The 18,400-nt window shown below is 36.2% G+C and overlaps 1 protein-coding gene across 1 annotated transcript in view; it reads right to left on the bottom strand.

Annotated features, from left to right (window-relative positions):
* The window catches only part of KCNH8 (potassium voltage-gated channel subfamily H member 8), a 177,337-nt gene that overhangs the window by 45,524 nt on the left and 113,413 nt on the right, over window positions 1–18,400 (bottom strand). The window lies entirely within an intron of this gene.

The following is an 18,400-nucleotide window of genomic DNA, read 5'->3' as shown; positions in this document are numbered from 1 at the left end:
TTTTAGTAATACTGACACCACTGTGAAAACTTTACATTATATAAAAAAAACAATTCTAGAAACCCCCAAAAATCTACTTAAAAAGCATTATATTCTTCACATAATTCCAAGAATAAAAAGAACACTAAACTGTGGGAATTTATGCAGCGCATTAAGTATTGTCTCTGGGACGTTTATTTTTATGTGTAACTTTAAATGATAAGAATTGTATTTCTGCCTTGAAATCAAGTGGTTTTGAATTGCATATTACAGGTCTAATGATATAATTTATAAAATCCATTAAGTCACTAAAAAGAAAAAAATCTTCACCTAATAGCACTGCAGCAACAATGCAACATCATTTGATTCTTCCCATTAATTAATGCTTGGAAAGCTTTTTGACATTCTAAAACTAAATCATTATAATAGTAATTACATATTCAGAGCTTTTCGCATGTTTCTTTTTACAGTAGAAAAGATTCAAAGAACTAAACATAACTTACAAACCAGAATTAATTTTCAAAACATGCTTCAGTAAGTATTTTCTAAATTGTTCATTAAATCTTTCCTTTCATTTTGATAAACGTCTCTGTGTGTGCCAGAGAAAGCAGAATTAGCTACTGCCTCAGATATTTGAAAAAAACAACAAAACAACCCCAAAGCAACAATGCAGGAAAAAAATATTCACCTGGAAAACACAACCTGAATGAATTACATAAACACAATGCTTCACAAAAATCAAGACTGGGGAAAAAAGAAGGATAAAAACCTGTTTGTGTGCCCAGTTTTGCCTGTTAAACAGCTTGCTTGGGAGATTGGGAATCTTTCTTGGGTTGGCAGGGAGAACTGCCAAAAGAAAATAATCCTGACAGAGTTTTATTTTTAGAAAAAATTATTTGGGGGTCCCCCTTTTGTAAGCTGGGACATGACAGACTGAATCACCTCCTGGAGATTATTCTCTCTCCACTTCAGTCAGCATCCATTTAGATGAATCCAAATATGAACTGGGGGAAATCTCATTGCACAGAATGTCTGCAAAAGTAGTGGGTAGATTTAGAGCATCTATCCCAACACTTCCAATCAAGTTGGGGAAAAAGTCTGTAGGAAATTAACACCTGGAGTAGTCCTGCTGAACCATGTTTGATCCAATGATCAGCTCCATGCTTTCTGCCATGCTGTTCTCCAGAGAAACCTCAGCCAGAAGGGCTGGGTAATGCACAGCAAGGTCTGGCCATGACCCTGCTAATGCACTCTGTACAGGACAGGGAATTTGATCAAAAGCATAAATGAAAGCAATCTGCATTGTCATACAATGGCAGTACTGAGTAGGATGTTTCACCTTGCCAACAGACAGGGAAGCATATGAAAATCCCCTTGATTTTGCCTGGATAGATAGTATTAATCTATTCTCTATCTAAGTGGGGCTATTTTATATTTGTGGCTGCCAATTATTTAAAATGAAAGTAGAGCAAAATGGGAAAAAAAAGAAAAAAGAAGCCTACTTGAGTCAATACCAGTACTCTGTGTACTACTGTTTTTCTGAGATTACACTACATTTCTCCAACAGTAGCATGGTCCTTTGCATGGCAGATTTAATTCCTATATTTCTATAGTAGAGAATGGAATCACAAACATTAAAGAACATAGAATAAAAACCAAAGAAAATCTCTGGCAGGGAGGGGACAAAAAAAAGTCTATCTAAACCCAGTGTAAAGCAATACACTCATAAAGTTCAAGATCATCTCAAGATTGTTTCAGTTGCAAAACTGAAACAAGTAAGTTATTTTAAAGAATGGTAACTGATATGCCTTTTAGGAGAAAATCTCCTGCCTCTGAGTGTTCTAAAATCTACTGATTCTCAGCCTATTTCCTTTTTCCTCACTTTTCATGCATTTCCAGTGCTATCCAGGAAAGGTGGATGGCTGCATTCTTTAATTGAGATATACGTGAATTGGTTTCTCCTTTACAACTCACTTTATGTTCAAGGTTTTCACCCAACCCTACTGAAACATTATTGCTCCTAAAGGATTCATACTGCTAGGAAAAGTAAAGTACAAAAATATGTGTCTATATTGTGTCAATCAGTAGAAGCCTCTATAATATTTCTACACAATTTCTACTAGCAAAATACCAATATAATAATTTTACAATTTCTAGAAAACACTTCTGGCCATGATACCAGTACTTGAGATGAGTTTAGTATCCAGTGTCTAGTTCTGTGGTATAACTGAAGGTCAGACAAATCACTAGGATATGTGGCTTATCACTGAGGTAAAACAGTAGCAGTTAGCAATGATTAGCAATTCATAACGATTGCTAAAATAATGCCCACAATGTAAAGAAAAGCTAAGAAGTAAATTTATTTAGAGATTTAGACTTGGAAGAGAAAATGCATTTCTGAAAGGGAAAACCCTAAAAATATATTTCTCTGACTTGTAGATGTGTTTACAGCTTCTCATTTCTATTTTGGCTGGCAGAGATTATCCTAATCAGGAAATTCTGAAAAAATTATATAAAGTGATGTTTCAGCTAGAGTATATAAAATGCTGCAATATCTTCCAGATCAACTGTACTTCTCATATTTGTTGATAGCGTGGCATTTTTTTTTCAGTTTCAGGGTAGAGGCAAGCTATGGATGGGTGTAAATACTTTCATAAGCCAATGGAAATAGTCATGAAGTAGCATCACTGACTAATGCCTTTTCCTCTTCAGTTCCTGTAGGTAACAGCTCTCAGCAGATTCTCTGGCAAGCTTGAGTAATTAATTTCTGCCCTCAGGGAAGAAGAGAAAAATAAATATAGCTTGTAGTCAGAGGGAGCTTCCTAGAATTTAGCATTATGAATCTTGTCTGGTTCAGAATTAGCATTGTCTAGGCACAGCTCTCTGATTTTGAAAACATTTTAAAGTACCAATTAGCATAATTAAGAGGAAGACCTTTCAAAGGGAAAAAGAGCTCTTAAGTAATCATGTCCCATTGGAAAAGTCAATAGGAATTGGATATCTAGCTCCATTAGGCCACTTTGAAAATTGCTGTAAGAATCTGTATTGAGTTTCATTTACTTATATCTGGGAAGTGGTCAAGTATCAGCAGAAGCCTAAAAAAGCATTTAAACCTCCATAGATGGCATACTTTTTAACTGGATGTAAATCACATAATTTCATTTATTAGACATCCAGAAAATCATTCCTTCCCCTGGCTTGGTGCTTTCTCTGACTTGAGTATGTACAATACTCCCTATAATTTGCAGCTTCATTCTATACTACTACTTAGATTTTCTTTTTATGCCAGCCACTTAACATACCAAAATGCTCTCTGGTACTTCAAAAACTTAGAAACTAGGTGCGTTTTCTACTGCATTAATTAACTATAGCACTTCTTATAAAAATAAGAGAAATATTGTCTTTTCCAGTTTGAAAAAAAGGCCCAAAGTCTTTGGTTTATTCTGCACTACAGTGTCAGGAAGAATGAAGAGGTGTGGATAAAGAGTGCCTCTGAGAACATCCCTGAATGTCTGAAAGCAAAAGCAGTGATGATGCTAAAGGAGAAAAGTATGAGACAAAGGCCGAGCTTCTCTCAGCTATAATTCCACCTCGAATTTAGGGACTTCAAGTATTCCTAGGGGAAACATGAAGGTAAAAAAGCCTATCTGCTCTCACATAATCACTTTTTTCTGATGTATTTCAACCTCATTCAGGACCAGATCATACTTGGCCCTTTCATGCTAGTGAGGAGAGAGAGAGTAAGCAATACTAAGCTGATAGTAGAAAAAGAAAATACGTAGTGAGAAATGTTGGAGTTAACTAAAGGTCACTGTGGATTATATTTAGTGAGGATTATATTCAAGGAGTATGTCTGAGGCTGAGTTTTGTTTTTCTGGCTCAACTGAAAAGAAACAACAATAGAAAAATGTCCTGAACTGGAGCACATGCAGCCTTCTGATACAAATAGATTGTAAGTTGCAACACAAAACTCACTATCCTATGACTACTGATGTGTGTTGCAGTGAACAGTTTAGTGCCATTAAGGAGAAGATAAAAACTGTACAAGAGAAATTAGATCCTTCATCACTGGAATGCATTTTTAAATTAAAATCACTGTGTAGCCTGAGAGCTGTGCAGTAGTTCCTGATCACTGCTGATAGCTCCTAATTTCAGATCTAGAGCAAGGCAGCCAGGAGCTGTAGGTTTGCACATCAAAGCACACCACCCTTTCATCACATAGCAGCACCCTCTAATCTGCAAATAAACATCTCATATTTCCATTTTAAATGGGGGAAAAATGGTCCAAGTTTCTATTGATCTCAATGAACCAAGATTCTCAGGTGTATCCATCTCTATGTTTCTTTGTATTAACCTCCACAAAATAGACCTTAAGGCAGAACAGTTGTGAAGAGAGACCAAGTAGGTGAATTTCCTTCTTTTTAGGTAAAAGCACCTGGGATTACAGTTTCTGTGATTTTAGATGTCCAAATCACTTCCCTCAACTGTCTGTGTGGCTTCTTCAGAATGTATCATAGCTAAAATCCATTTGAAGATAGGAGGCCAGAGCTAATATTGTATTTGAGATGAGATTTTTTATAATAGCATAATGAATATATTTTATCATTTCTAACCCAAATTATCATTCATTAGACCTTGAAACAGTACCTTCTTTTTTAAGATCTCTTGCAAAGAATTCTGCACAATTATGCTCTAGATGTTGCTGACTGATATAATTCATTCAGAATCTAAAGGTGGATAAGAAGATGAAATAATTTTACTTCTTCTTGTGTGTATGACTGCATTATTGAATAATCATTGCCTCTGTTCTCATGGTGACTACTCAGGCTCTTCACAAGGGCTTCAAAACTTTTTTTATCCCTGTCTAGCCAAAATGTTTTTGACATGTGCAACTTTTCCCTGCTAAAACCTTTGTAGTTTTTCACCAGACTATTAACAGACCAAACAGCACCATTCCTACTATTTCACCCTGTGGAATATTGCTGTTACTCTCTCATTTTCACAAAACCCGATCATTTGTTTACAGGTTTGATTTATAGTGAAGCTTTGCCTGTCATGTTAGAGGAGGCTCCCAGGTACAAGAGCAGATGGTTTTAGGATTAAAGAACCCCAGAGATGACAAGAGAAATCATACCTTCAACCACTGTTTCTGAGGACAGTAAATGTGCCAGATCTTATTGGACTGGGTCAATAAGCAGGACATGAATCAGGCTTTTCTTTCACACAAATTAGGAAAAAAAAAAATAGGTACTAATCCCTCCCCCCCAAAAACTTTCCCCTTCCCTCCCACCCCAAAAGGAAAAAAAAAAAGAACAAGACACAGTCCTGAGCATGTGTCACAGCTGCAGGCTTTGAGAATGTGAAAACACAGCTCCAGCACATGTGCTCAAATGGCAGAATTGCAAACTAGTAAAATACAGGACATGAATTTATGCCCTTTTCAAAATGAAGACAATAAATAAGAGTGTAAGAGGAAAATAGACGTATGTCTATATGATATGTTAACAAGTACAGGGTACAAAGGAACAGCTCTGGCCAAGAGGATTATATGTGAAGAAAATTAGCTGGTATTCGAGATAAGTAAAAGTTAATTAGCAGTGCATGAAATTTAAACTAGAGTGATTTTGATATTATTATAACAGACATAACCATAATGGCTGCAGGACAATCAGGAACAATTAGCATTAATCTAGTTCCCTTGATCTTTATTCTGCTAACACACTTTCCTTCAAAGAGTGGACACCTAAAATGAGAAAGAAAACAAATATTATAAAGACAATAACATATTTCTCAAGTACCGAGACTGCTTAAAAATGTTAAAGTAAGTCTCAAAATAATTTATTCAAAATACCTCTTTTAGCTTTGAAAAATATGGTCCTTATCAGAGTGTATTTTTATTATGATGAATTTAATGATTTTTTCCTTGAACTAGAAGACATAACATGGCTATGAATGAAACTGGTAGTGTTACAGGAGTAAAGGAACACCTACTGCAGTGTTCAAATTTTGTGCAAGGAAATTTTTACCATGGCGTAAAAAAGGAACAGGTTTAACTGGGCCTATATGAAATATAATTTTATCTCAACTGCCTGTGCATGAAGTCCTTGTGGCAGAGATGCTCTCAAGGCTGCCCTGTGTGACCCTGGGAGCAGAGCCCAGACACCAGCTGCGCTGACGTGGAATTGCCATGCGTGCAGCAAGGATGGGGATTAGTGCTTTGGATCAACGCGAGGCAGGGGTATCTGCCCTCCACACATCATAGCATTGCCTTTCTCTTACCTTTGAAACCTATTATCTCTATGCTTTAAAATCTAATTTTAATCTATTTTAGTATTTTCCCCTCATTTTTCTATATTAAGGTCATAATCCCTGGCAAATTTCTGGTGCATTGGTTGCATCAGCTAACCCAAGTCATGAAGGGCTGTGTTAAATTTGTACAAGAAGATTATACTCAACCTCTGGTTGAGAAGAGTTTCAAGTGCCAAAATGTGAGACCTGTGGATATTACTTTGATGGGAACTACACAAGATTTTCTACAGAAATATATGGAAGTTTATATAGATTTACTTGCTGAATGTGCACATTACAGACAATAAGAAAAAAAAGAAAATACCTCAAAAACTTTATTATGTAATCAAAGAGGAGAAAAAGAACTCCTTTTGCATCAAGTACTCTATGCTTCTTTCTATTCAGCAGATAAAATCTTCAGAGGGGAGAGGGCATTTTATAAGAAGATTTCATGCTTCAGATCTCAGATGTTCACCTCCTTAAAGTCTAATCCATAAACAAAAATAGAGTCTTCTTTAAGGTAAGTGCTATATATATATATATGTCATTTAAACATCTCTGTGAAGATATTAACATTATATTTTTGGGGAGCTTGCAAACAATGAAAACTGCAAAAATGGAATATTTTAAAATTACAAGTAAAATAGCTGAGAATTTCAAAGCCACATAATTCTCAGAAACAAACCATGATGAGACATCTCTCCAAAATTATAGATCCACAAGTAGAAACTTTGAGGATCCTTGTCATATTAGAACTCAGATGAACACTAGGAATGGATAGATTCAATAAATATGCCATTTGATTTCCATTGCAGAGAAACTGGATAGAATTTTTGTTATATCTCTCCCCAAATTAGCACATGAAGAGAGAGATGGTCATGAGCCAAAATCCAAGGCACAAACACACTCCTAATAAAGCTGACAATTCAGACCCTTGCATCTACTTTTTCTTTTTTTAATAATTTTTTAATGGATGAAATTAAAAAATCAGGGTTTTAACATATAGCAGATGAAATTATAATCTTCTGCCAGATGTTGGGAATTTTACCACTGATTTTTGAGCATCTGTAACATCATCCAGAGAAAGTTTGAACTTGGACATAATGAAGTCAGAACAGAAAAACAATGATAAATATTAAAGGTTCCTGTATTGCTCATGAGGCTTGGGCATTCAAGATGTACAAGCCTCTGCAGTCACAGACAGGTAGGTGACATGAATACCTTCACATCTGGTTCCTTTTGAATGCCTGCCTTGCCCTTTGCAGGTACAATAATCTGGAGAAAACTGTATAATTCCCAAGATCCTTAGGGAAAGCTTTTGACTATCTAGAGACCTACACTGAGACAGATGTTTTTTAAATACTTTCAAAACCCGTAGAGCTTTCCAAGCTAAATGTGCACTCCTTGTTGTGTTAGAGCATTTTTAGGTACAAGCTTAACCTCTGTCAGGTGTTCCAAAAGTCAATTTGAGTTGAAAGGTGACTTCTTCTATAAGGCTAATGAATAGTCTTTGTAAACAAATTGGCTGTTGTGTTTCTACTTGAATGTATACTTAGAAGACAGCATAAAAGAAAATTACATTTTGAAGAGCTTGAACTCATCTAACTTGACAAAATCGTAACAAGATATTGACCCATTGTTTTCCCTGAAAATGAAACTTACATGGTGAAATAAATACTCAATGAACAAATCAGTTTCAGTAGGAAGTGGAGCTCAATCAAGGAATTAAAAAAGGAAAAAGAAAATCTAAGGTCTACTTGCAATGTTCCTTGTAACAAGAAAAACACAGCTGAGCCCACAGAAGTGATGGAAACCTGAAAATTAGGCCTTAATTATTTGATAAAACTCAACCCTAAATGGCAAGTATCACTACTTAGAATTAAAAAGTAGCATTTCTGTTTTCTCATGGTAAAATTGCTGCCACCTTTGAGTTATGCACAAAACTTCCTTGTAGGAAGTAATTTCTTGTCATTACCAAGGTGTGGTCTGTTAAATGATTTACATTTTCATTTTGGGAAGCCATAATTGCAAGGAGAGGTACCTCCTATGGGAAGCTTGCAATCCACCCCTGTGAAGGCACCATAAGAATTATAATGCAAAAAACCTCTGGTTAATCACTCCTGGACATGTTCTTGGCTTAAAGATAGTAGAACAAAAGCCCTGATACTAAATACTTGCAATGATAACATTTTATTGGAAAAAAATATTGGAAAACTATATTTTAAAATATTTAGTTAGCAACAAGTTAGAACAGTCTGGAGTTTGGCATATCTTCCACCTAATGCTAAATGCTACATAAACACTCTACAAAACACTGTCCACATGAATTACCAACAGCCTCACACCTTTCAAGCCCAGCACATTTCTAGCCAGAATCTAACTATAGTTGATTCATTAAATCTTAAAATTTCTAGATGACATCCCATCTTCTTTTGCCTGCAAAATAAAGTTTTGCACTTTTTCTTTTTCTCCTGCGGTGAGAAATCCCTGAGGAAGAGCCCAGATAAAGTTTTCCAGTCAGAGCCCTAGATGCTTCTTTGGTAGATAATTCATGTGAATTAGCTGTTTACATTTCTTCTCCACCATGTGGCAAAATATTGTCTTTCTGGGGAAGTTATTTCATGCCTACAAGTAGAGTTTATTCTGGTGAGAGAGGAAAGAAAGCAGTGGTACTGGGGGGACATATCCCTTTGGGCAGAGCTCCAAGACAGTCTCCGAAGAGCCAGCTAATGCTCTGCAGGAACCCAGAGGTTATCACCTCCGTAAGGTGAGTTGTCCCTCTCACCCCTACACTGCATTGCTGCCTTGCTGCCCCATAAGGCTGCAGATTGCATCTCTGGGACATGCAGGTGGCATTCTGTGGATGGCTAAGCAGATCAGACAGATCTGTTCCTCATATTTTTGTGGAAGACTCCAATATACCTCCCTACCAGTCTCACAGTACAATGTAATAAAGATTCCCCTTACTGTAGAGATACATTTATTCCAAGGTAGAGACCTGTCAATATTACATATAAGAGCTATGTATAAGGATTTTAAGAGCTGACTCAGCAGACCTGACAGGAACACATTCCTCTTGATATTTTATGACAGTTCTCTAAATATTTAGATTTACTGTTGCAAAGAAGCTCCAGAGTACATGGTCAGTGCACCTGCATTCTTGCAGAAGTAGGTCATAACTTCCTTCAGCCTCATTTATCAAAGAGTCATTTAGAAAAGGAATGTTCTTGAAACTCTTCTCTGTGATAAGCTAGTACAGCTCTTCCCAATAGTAATTTGTTAGATGGCTGTGTTTGAAAATGTGGGAGATGTAAATCCCTCTTGCTTTCGCAAGTCAGCTGTTTACTCTCTCTTCCCCACACCACTGAGTCACAGAATCAACTAGATTGGAAAAGACCTTGGAGATCATCAGGTCCAAAGAAAGGACAAGATGGGGAAATTTTTCATATCAACTTTCTGCAATAGTAGAAGGCAATACATGAAAAGAACTTAATATAGCTAACTATTTTTATTAAAAGTTTTATTTTTACTAGGAATAGTTTACAAACAGCTCTAATGCCTTTACCATATTTGAAGTGAAGAAAAACACTTTTTCATTTTTTGAAAATTGTCTTGCTTTGTTCTACCCAGTATATTTTCCTGGGGCTCTTACACTAAAAAAAAAAAAAATTAAAAAAAAAATATATATATATATTAGCATAAGTTAATTAACTACTTTTTTGGTAATAAAGTATAATGTTATTTTAATTTCTAGATTACAGGTAACCATACAAATCTAAATGTACAGACAATTTAAGAAATAAATTTGTAAGGCCATAATCAGAAGTATTTAAATAATGTGAATATCATCTTCTTTACGGAAATGCTCACAGTGTCACTGCAGAAAGAGTTTCAGTATTTAACATTACTGCTCCTTAGGCACACTGGCTGTTACTGTCCTTTTCCAGGATATTAAATGCCTTGCAGCTAAGTTTGGAATTAGACACATTTGTGCTGGTTTTCCATTCAGTGCAAAGAGCACGTCCATCTATGCCCTCTTTGCTTCCCTGTGCTCCATCAGTCTGTACCCATCTGCTAGAGCTTTTCTGATCTTATATTTAGACTGTAATATCCTCTTGGGCAAGAGCAGCCTTTTTATCCTGTGCTAATTCGGCAATGGAGACAAGAGGGCCTTGACCCATAAGTAGCACCCCAGGTGTTCCTGCAATAATATTTATGGTAATAAGGGATTTTTTCTACAGTGTCAGCTAAAGAGTTAGAAACCTGTTTTGCAGCTTTATGTGTTTGGAGTCCAAATCATGCCAAAAAGGTTTTGAGCTACTCCAGGCAGGCTATTCATACATTTTTAAAGAAATAAGCACTCTTCCCCACAAGCAATAGGGATGACTTTAAAATGAAACACTTATTATAAAAATATGCCAAAATCTCCCACACAACACAGCCTTGCAGAATGTAAGTTTTAAAGTTGCTAACAAAGCTTTGTGTCTAACTGTACGCAGTGTGGCATAGTTGGTAAATTAATCTTACCTCTACCCTGCTGTTCTCACCTTCTCAGGTCTCACCATCAGAGAAATACATAATAATGTCTTTCAGTTCTTATGACTATTTCTCAGTCCTAAGAGTAAATATATCAAAGTTCTGACTCAGAATCTGCAAATAAATTCTTGTGGAGGCAGTGACAATGGTAATCAATATCTTAAAATCTTTGTAAAAAAAAAGTATTGTTTATTTACAAGAGCAAGATATCAAGAGGACTATATTTTTTAGAAAAGCAGGGTAATTTGCTACGCATATTTTATATATTCATTCTGTCTAATTGTCAGCAGTCTGCAAGAGTAGAGCTGTTTACTTCCAGACTCCTCTTTTTAAATCTGAGTAATGCAAGAAGAGGTCCCTGGCAGGTGGTACCTTCCCCTCTCCTGCCATCTTTCCCACTCCAGGAATCAAGCCAACTCTCAGCACCTACTACATGTTCAAATGCAGTCTCCCAGTTCGGCAAAAGAGGGGCAGAAGCCTTAAAGCAGGGGCAGAAGCCTCAGCACAGAAACTTTTCCTTTTGTAGGTCTAACTGCAAATGAAAGGTTAATTGCAGAATTGCAATAAAACCATGCTAATTTCCATCTGAATGGCCTGCATGATCACACAGGAGATGGTAATGAGGGTATGGAGTTCAGTTTGGGTCAGCATAGACTGCTGCAGGCTACGTGACATCCATTTCTCCTTGTCTTCTTTATTGCTGACATCCATGCTGGTGAGATAACAGCTAAATGTGCTAACCCTCACTACAATCCTCTCCTTGCTTGCTCCATAGATTTTACAGCATTGTCTAAACATTCTCCTCTGTGTTCTTATCTAAGGAGCCACTGTGTTGTACAGGGACCTGCCTCTGACAGGCAGCCCTATGATAAATTAGCACTCTATTTGCTCTTGCTTTGTCTTAGCTTTTTTATTCCTTGATTCTTCGACATATGTAACATTTCTCAATTTTTTAAAATTTTTTTATTATGTGCCACTTGAATCAAGGAAGTTTAGATCCAAACATGTTTGGCTTTTGTGAGGGGGAGATCAATAAAAGGGGATCTATTACTCTGGGTTATATCTAAAGATAATAAAAAAAAAAAAAACCAACAAGAATTTGTAGTGTAATAAGGGCTTGATATAAAGAAAGAGTAAAAATTAAAGAAAAAAGGTGGTATCTTAATGGAAAAGTACACTACGTTTTAAAGTTGATGCAGTTCTGAAATAATACGTCTGCATCTGCAGACATGACAGGTCTTTTTGAAGTGTGTGACATAAGGGAATCCTAAGCATTAGCATTTTTATCTCCAGCTCTCTTAAACCTGACAATGAAAAACAATTTAAAATAATTAGGTATAATTACTTTTACAGAATGTGTCTTGTGAAAAACTTTACATGCTGCACAGAATTCATTGACATACTCTCACAGTTTCACATTGGTTTCTTTGACTGAAAGTAAATACTAGGTAACTTTAAGCACTGTCAACTGAAAGGACAAAAGGAACAGAAATATTTTTCATGGTGTAGGAAAATGGAAGAGAGACTGGAAAGGAAAGACTCTTGAAAAATTTCTTCATTTCTGTACAGAAATGATTTTCTATTCTGGCAGCAGAAAACCCTTCTTTTTATCAAGCATCTGCTCTGGTAAAGGGCAGAGAAAAAAGGAGAAACAAATAGAAAATAGGAATATATGCAAAGGACATCTCTACATTAAAAATTTAAGGCATTCTTGTGCTACAAAAGAAAAGAAAAGCTATTTTAGTCCTTCTGGGATGTCTTTGGAAATCAGCATGGCACTCCAGCACCCTAGATCTCTACCTATGGGATGGGGCTGAGAGGCAGTCCGATCATCTATTGAAGCAGCTGCTGGAAAGATTTCAAAATACATAGCAGAGGCTTTGTGGTTTTGAACTGGATTGAAAAGTTATAGTTTGAACAGCCAAACCATGAGCTTTAAAACAGAAGTAGAAATTTCCAGGTCCTAACAGAACTTCCTGTAAAACCAATATGTAAGAGACACTAATGTTTTAGCAAATTGTACAGAGCTCTCAGAGGAGGGTAGTGTAACCCTAGTACAAGCTACCCAGCCAAGGTTTTCAGGACTTGGATGGAGCAAGCTGTGTTTGACTTGATTTACTGCATGTGATAGTCCTGGTTCAACTGTCTAACTGGTTTAAATAAACCCCAGAAGTTCTCTGCAGCCGAGAGATCTGCAGTTCCAAGTACAGTAAAGGGTTAAAGACTCTGGTATAACTTCAAATTGATTGAACAGAGCTTCTATGCACAATATTTTCAACTTGCAATTAATTATACTCTCTGGTGTTCCCATTACAGAAGCCATGTAGAAAGATCCTGGCATTATTTTACTCTTGGGACCACCCCCTCTTCTGGGGTGTTTACTGGGCAGATTTTCCCCCTATGTGTGGCACTGAGAATTTCTGTCATGGCTGCAGAAATTGGTGGAGATATAGCTTTTCCACTGAGACAAAAACTGCTTTGTAGAATTAATAAATGATACCCAGGTAATCTGTGGTTCAATGCAGCAGGACACTGTCAAATCTCAGGGGTTTCGTCTGCACGCCAGATTTTTACCTTTGACGTAAAAACTGTCCAAAATTTTTTTTACTAGTTACAAAATCTTGGAAATGTATTAATGATGATGTAAAAAATTCACACTCCATTTAATAAACTACTTTCATGTCTGCTTTTTTTCTGGGCTACGAATCCAATAGGGTATCTCCGTCCTGGGGTATTTGGTGATTGCTTAAAATGGTTCAATCAGAAGGCAAAGTACGGTGTGTAAAGGAAAATACAGTTTAATCAAGGAACTAAGCCTATAGGAAAGAACAGCAGGGAAGACTTACTAAGGCCCAGAGCAGCTAAAATACAAATTGATGTTAATCTAAATGCAAAGGGAATGCTTCAGTTCAGCTCAATAAATGATATTTTAGTTTCACACACCTGCACCTCAAAAACACTGGTTTGGGTTTACAAATAGAAAGTGAATAATTTCCACAAACTTCATTTCTATGAATATTTTAAAATATATATTTGTATTTTAAATACAAGGTCTAGTATACTCTGGTCTAAAAAAGAGGCATTTTAATAAAAAAACCTGTTGTAGAAAGTATATTGATATATGGTGTATATTTATTGATATAATATATGCATTCAACATAAAAACAGGCAAAGAAGCAGGACCAGGATTTCAGATAAGCCTTTCCAAGATTTTAATTTGTAAGTGTAGGTCTTTACCTTGTGCAGACAGGTATCCACACATACTTCCCACATATGATTACATTTTTGCACATGAAACTCCCTTGCAGCAGTTAAATTTCTCTCTGTCCAATCTAACTGACTGGCAGACAGAGAAAATACGATGTGCCTCTGCTTTTATTGTGCTAAAAATAATAAATAGTTATGTTTATCTGCAAATAGGATTTCTTCAAAAGCCAGATGAACTTTCTCCCATTTCTACCTTATTCAAAAGTCTAACCCAATTAGAGAAAAAAGAAATGTTTTCATTCATTAATATTTCACACCACAAGCTTCTCCAAATTTGGCCTCATATATAGTATTTTACATAAAAAATTTTTTTCACCATTCAGGTAAGATATCCAGCAGCCTCTAAATAAAGATTTTTTGGTTGTTTTGAAATACATAGTACATTAATTCTAATTTCTTCATGATTTTAATGATTTTATGTTGTTCTAACAAGGCTGGATATTGTGAACCTCAAAGAATTCATGGAATTGCTTGTACAATAAAAGCATTACTTTCACTGAGGACTAAAACTTTTAAGGACTAAAAATGACAATAAAATTATTTTAAAGCATTCCAATGTTAGATATTCTCCTGGGATTAAAATTTTCTGTTTGAACTTCTTTAGAGTATTTCATCACTATGTAATGCTTCAGAATTTTGGTACATCCTTGTCTTTTTCAAAGTATGTGCAATGTAATAAGTACTGTTTGTAGTCATTCTTAAGATTTGTACTTTGAAAAGTTTCATAGCTTCAAAGTGATCATCTTGTTTTGGTTGTCTACTTTATTCCTATTTATTATTTCTGTATGACACTCCAGGAGGTAATTATTTTCTATAATGCTGCAAGAAACCACCCAAACTAGTTGGCTGAGTCTCTCAGATATTGATACCCCAAATATTTCACAAGAGTGGTAAACATCAACCGTTTCCTTCAAATATTATTTAGCAGTGATTTTTCAGCCCTGCTTCTTAAAAAAAAAAAACAAAAAAAAAAAAAAAAAAAAAAAAAAAAAACCCCACACCAAAAAACTAGACAGGTGAGAATACAGATATTTCTATTCCACACAACAATGGACCTTCAATACAGGTACCCCAAGTCAAGAGAGCATTAAAATTGATTTTACTAAATTGAAGATACCAGCACTCATGCATGACATAAGTATATTTTTAAAACTCTTTTTCTTAAAGATGCATCTTCAAAACCAGAAAGGACCATAGTTCCAGAGGAACAGGTTCTGTTATTTCTAATGACTTAAAATGAAGAAAATCGATAATTGAGAACATAACGAAGCAGACTGGAAAAGAAATTAAAATCAAACATTCAGGTAGAGAGATGGCAGACTGAAGTGAGCAATTGATCACTGCTAGCGAACGAGCTAGTGCTATAATATTTTATACACTATAATATCTGTGCAGAGCTGTGCAGTGTAGTCAGCATGATGTTCTTTCTTGTTCTGCACAAGGATTCATAAATCTACGCGTGTCAGTTCTAACCTGATGGATGTGTGTTTGGAGCAGTGAAACCAGACCAATATTTTACAGTAGAACATAGTTCTCTTGGCTGAGATCCTTGGAAATTTACAAGTACTCTTTCTGGCAGTGAGGAGAATTCACTAAGTTCTTACAATGCCACAAAAGTGAACTAATTTTCCCACTAAGGCAGACCAGGGCGTGCTGGGCACCTGTGCTGAGCCCTGCCATCTGCCAGACAGCACCAGAGCAGGTGCCAGCTGCAGCCTTTCCCTGGACTCCAGTTGTAGCTCATTAGAACTAGCTCTTCACAAGCTGAACATTTGTTGAAATTACTGGAAGCTGTTTTGATGTAGGTCCAGGCCCAAACTCCAGAAGGTAGGTTTGGAATACAGAAATAGGTACACGTACCTGCATGCACCAAACATTCCCATCATCTGGGTCCAAAACCTGGTCGTTCCTTAGTGCTAGAGTTTTACCATGTGTTAGCTGATTTTCCTCACAGCCCCACTCCCTGGAGATTTGTGATCACACAAAATCTCAGTTTTCTTTTTCTTTTTCTTTTTTTTTTTTAATGAAATTCCTGGTTGCCAGTGCTGCTAAGAATGTGTGGCAAACATGAGTCTCAGAGGGTTCAAAAGCAGACTGATAATCACACATCATTATTTTTCATATTTTTAAAATGTTTCTTGAATGCTTAGATTTAGTAAAAAGTGCTCATGTCACATTCAAACCCACGTTTTTAATCCTTTAGCAGAAGGAAATGTTGTACAGGGACAAAGCCAGAATGATCTAAGATCATTAATAGTGAAAATAATTCATATATAAAAAAAGAAAAATAAACACCACCTCTATCTCAAATTTCATACCAAGTCTTCTGTCATGTCTACCCATTTAAGTAATTTTGCTATGCAAAAATACATTCATATTTACCTGCTTCTACAGTACATTCTGAGACTTACTATAATATGAAAACACTAGGAGTTAAAAGTTAATTATTGCTTTGACAAATTACATACTGTATTGATAGAGAATGGAAGTAATGGCAATGATTTTTCCGATATGATTTCTACTGTTAGTTACCTAATGGTTATGCTGGGTCTAAGAACACCAGAAACTTGCTAGTTCACTAAGATACAATATTTGTGGAAAAACTAGCAGATGCACACATACCTAAAAATAATCTTTCTTCTGAAAAGAGGATAGCCCGAGTTTTAACCTGAATAAATATACCAATGCCACAAATGTCTATTGTCAAGGATAAGCTTAAATCTGTACCTTCAGAATTCCTGGTAAAATTGCTCAGAACCTTGTGAAAACTAAAGCCAGCTGCCTCTGGTTTCTTAGCATAAACTAGGAAAAATGCTTCCTGGCGCTAAAACTTCCCAAGCTGTTGAAACTCAAGAGAATTACAGGTAAATGTCTCTCTTAATGGATATTCCAGCTCGATGCTGACTTACAAAATTCTGACAAGAGTGAAGCTATGTGGGGACCACAAAGGATTTGGGCAAAATTTAGGAGCCTGAGCTCAAGGTTTTAACCTAAAGTTTGCATCTAAGATGTAGGACACCTGCATTTTGGAAAACCCATTTTGGCCAACTTCTGCATCAGGCCTGAAGCACCACAATCTTTACAAGATTGAGATACTTGGAGATTCTCTCCTATCTGCATGAGGTCACCTGATCTTTGAGTCAGCTTGTCCCTGCACCTAAATTTACTGAAGAACTCAGTGGAGAAGGTAGTTTTTTGAATTCAGGCTGTTCACTTCAGTCCAACATGGGACATACAACACCTGAATGAAAGACACAGTCTTATTTTCAGCATTTCCTACTGGCACCACTCAGGTGCTGGGCACCTTCTTCTGTACCTTGCCACTGACAGCTGGTTGTGAGTGTTCACTGGGAGTCAGCATACAAGTCCTTTTAAAGGCTCTGATTGCAAGAGTGTGATAAACAAAGTGTGTGTGGGAAGTTTTATTTTGCAGAGTATGTGGTCCAGTCACAATTGAGTTCTTGGTTTGAAGACTGCTGTACATTAAAAAACTAATAGAAAATGAGTAAAAACCTGAGATGAAAATTGAGGTATTCAACTGAAATAAAAATTTAAATAGCTGAAGAACAATGCCCTTTACAGGCCTGATTTTAAAGCTTACTCAAAAAAAACCCCTTTTATTAACTATAAAAACCACAGGTTATTTTTTTACTGTATTTTGCAATTATAACAGCCCCTCCATAGCCAGAATGTTGTGTTACTGTAGGAATAATAAAAGGTCTCAGCTAAATTTCTGGTGGACAGGATGGAATTTTTTTTGAGACAGCGACCCAAATTATACCTGACAGTTTTGATTATCTGAGGGAGCCAGCATCCTGACTTTTGGCCCTCTCATAATCTCCTTGTTGCACTCAAAACAGCTGGGCTTCCACAGCTCACATGGTTCTCACAGAATGAATGCCTTCAGCAACAGGAAATATTTTCAATATTATCTGTTTCCTCTAGAGACAGGTAGAAAAATCATTGTATCATGTTTTATAAGATCTTTAAAGGGTATAATATATAGCTCAGCATATGTTAATACAAAACAGCAATCAGCAAATAAAGAGCCCATGCTTAAATCTGATGCCAATTAGAAATGAAAGCTAATGGAATTGCAGTGTTAGGATAAGCCAGGAACCTAAACACAGTCTAGCCTCTACACCATGTCAGCTAACAGAAAATTAATCTTATTTTTACATGTTGATGAAGATCATGCCATGTCTTAGGGAGACATTTTTTTCACCAATGAAAACAAATGAGGGGAACAAGGTGAAATGTAACAGAGAGGGACCTGAAAACGCCAAAAGGGAAAAGCAGGACTAGAACTGTACCACTGTCTCCAGGGAAT

The sequence above is a fragment of the Pyrgilauda ruficollis genome, unplaced genomic scaffold (genome assembly GCF_017590135.1).
Source record: "Pyrgilauda ruficollis isolate IOZ18807 unplaced genomic scaffold, ASM1759013v1 scaffold2, whole genome shotgun sequence".
Taxonomy (NCBI): Eukaryota; Metazoa; Chordata; class Aves; order Passeriformes; family Passeridae; genus Pyrgilauda; species Pyrgilauda ruficollis.
The sequence above is the reverse complement of the archived record's forward strand: the minus strand, read 5'-3'. Positions and strand labels throughout refer to the sequence as shown.